Genomic DNA, 3,136 nt, shown 5'->3' with positions numbered 1-3,136 from the left:
AATTTGGAATACATTTAATTTAGATACTAGAATCAGGACATGTAACAGTTGAACACCTAAACAATCAATAAAGTGATCCTGTTACAATAGTAAAGTAGTGAGGTGTTTTTAAGGCTATCAATAGTTTGGAAACAAAACTATTAATTCATGTCAAATTCAGAAGTGTTTTCAATATTTCTGTTTATTATCAATTCTCAACTTTTAAATTTGAGTGTTCATAAATAATATCATGAACTCTCATTGTTTAAATTCGTTCAACCTCATCGTTACTGATATTGTGAAATTAATTCAATGTTAATTGTATGTACTATGGACGAACTCTAAATTACATAAACTGAAACAAAGGATTATACAATAAAATTATTTTAGTGCTAAAAACAGCGTAAAAAATTGAGGGACATCGTATCTTTTCGGCCTAAAAGATATTTGAATACATCATTGAAGATAAATACCAACAGGCTAACAACCAAGTTATTTTCATTTTTGTCATGTAATCTTAGCTAGTTAAAGGCCAAAAATGAATATTAATGTCTAGAAGGGACCGCATGTGTTACTATCCCATAACTAAAACGTGCCAAACAAATATGTCAAATTAATTGGAGTTCGGTGCCACAAGGACAAAAAAAAATTGTCAAAAACTCTAAAAGGATAACAAAATTGATTTTAGAACCAAAAGGGCAACATTGCAACGCCCAAACTAACACCGTTAAAATTAGGGTACAATTTACAAGGTGCTGACAGTGTGCACCTTGTGAGGTGCATCGAGTGTGCGCTTCTCCTTAGATTAAAAAAAGAAATTCATTTCATTTAAGTAGTAGGTTTCTGCCACATTGTCTACTTCTACCGTTTCTGCCGCTTGAAGATGCCCTGTATTCAACAAAGAACAAGCAAGTGCAGTATCAGTACACAAATCACAGTGTACTGGTAGGATCACGCGGCTATTCCAGTTAGCGAAATACAAGCAAATAGTTACAACATAGTAAACACACATATACAAAATGTATTATTCAATTATCATTTAGGAACAACATACAATTTCCCGATATCAATGACAGGTAAACATGAATGTAATAATCACAAGTGGTCCTCTCATGATGGAACCCACACCCAAACTGTTAGTGTGTCGAAATGTGACACCCGCTACAATATACATGTGTCGGAACGTGAAACTCGGTCTAATATATTATGTCGGAACGTGATACCCGATCCAATGTATGTGTCAGAACTTGACACCTGATCCAGTCAGCACAACCATAATCACACCCATAATGAACAGTGCACATAGTCACACGGTCAAGTAACAAGTTCATGGCATGTAATGGTTCGCACATAATCATTTCATTAGATTCGATTCACATTTTCCTATTCACATATATGCTTGCATACAATGAAGCAATTAACCAACATATATCACATAAACAGGAAATTGAATCATCAGCTACCTCGAAATCAAGCTCGAATACTCCTAAGACACGTGTGCCTTTCCTTTCCGGAGTCTTTCAGCTCGTTCTAGATCTAAAACAAGCAATTAATGCAAGGATCACTAAACAAGGTCTAATTTACCCGGATAATAACAAAATTATTAACCCAAGACCAAACCCATGATCCTAATGTTCAACTAGGGCTTTTTCCCACCATTAACTTCAAGCCAAAATCCTCCCCCAACGATGATTATACAAGATTCCAAGTTCTAATAATCGAAATACGGATTAGGGGAGTAATAATCTTAGCTTTTGCGCTAGAAACCGTGAAAAACTATCAAGAAACTGCCCTGGGTCGTCCCTTAGCTCTCAAGAACGAAGTTTCCAGAAAAATAACGAATTTGGGGTTTTTCTCCAACTTAATTCGCGACTGTCCTGCCATGGCGGACCCCATCCCGCCACAGCGGCCCCGCCCTGACGGGAATAATCCCTCCCCAGCAGCTTTCACGGAGACAGAAGCTTGGAATTTGAGTACCAAGCTCCCATTTCACAACACACCTTCAAACCTTGACGTTTTAAAACTACCCTTTCATGCCAAGATCAGTTTCGGGAGTTCTACTCACCCGAATTCGATTTCGTAAAGCCGTACATGCTCCTTAACATCTTGGCTATCCATTCATGTGATCCAATTCTTAATTAAATCCCACATTCATTACCATATTTCCCTAGACCTCACCTGACTTGGATTTCGTCCAAGTCTGGCCTAGGCTAGAAATTTCCAAGTCACTACTCAGAAGTTTTCTGGCCCAAATTCTTTTCTCATTGGCTTTTTCTATAACAACAGAAACAGGTCATTACACAAGGCAATGGCTTTTTTTTAAAATTTACAGCCAAGTCATGAATTTCATGTGGCTTACAAGGCGCAAGTCGTCTGCATCTTGTAAGACGCAAGGAGGCTGCGCCTTGTAAGGCGCATTGCGGCTGCTACCCTAATTTGGACGATGTTTAATTGATCGTTACAAAGTTGCCCTTGTGATTCTAAAATCAATTTTGTTGTCTTTTTGAAAGTTTTGACAAATTTTCTTGCCCTTTTGGCTCCGGACTCCCCTCCGTTGTCTCTTAGGGGTGGGTGGGCAAATTAATTTATTTTAGAACATTATTTTATTTTGTTTATTAAATAGACTTTAAAATATATATTTTTAATTAGGTGTTTGTTATATCATCAACAAATGTATTAAACTATTCTTTAAGGTTTTTGCTGGTTGTCGAAAAGGTGACAAAATTATATAACAAAATCCTACTACAAATATTTAAAATGGACAAAATCTACCGAAGGTTTGTATGTGTGTGGATTATATAGATTACCCAATCCGTTATCCGTTATTCGCATCCTAAATTGGACTGCGCCAATATAAAAATATCACTTTCATATTGATTAATGTATTTATTGCTCCAGCCTCCATGTATTATTGGCCTAAATGATATTAATGTAATTCTCCATAACTAAAACATGCCAATGAAGCAAGATTTGAAAAAAAAAAAAAAACTTAGTTGTCACGCAAGCAAATCAATTTGCTATGTACCCTTTTATTATTTTTGCAGCTATCAAGAATGCAAGGCTAGATTTGAGAATTTCAACAAAATATTAATAAAATAATATATTCTCCATGCCCTAACGAGTATGGATATTGGAAAATTGTTATACAATAAATTTC

This window comes from Solanum stenotomum, chromosome 3, assembly GCF_019186545.1.
Source record: "Solanum stenotomum isolate F172 chromosome 3, ASM1918654v1, whole genome shotgun sequence".
NCBI classification, from domain to species: Eukaryota; Viridiplantae; Streptophyta; class Magnoliopsida; order Solanales; family Solanaceae; genus Solanum; species Solanum stenotomum.
This window is presented reverse-complemented; position numbering follows the sequence as displayed.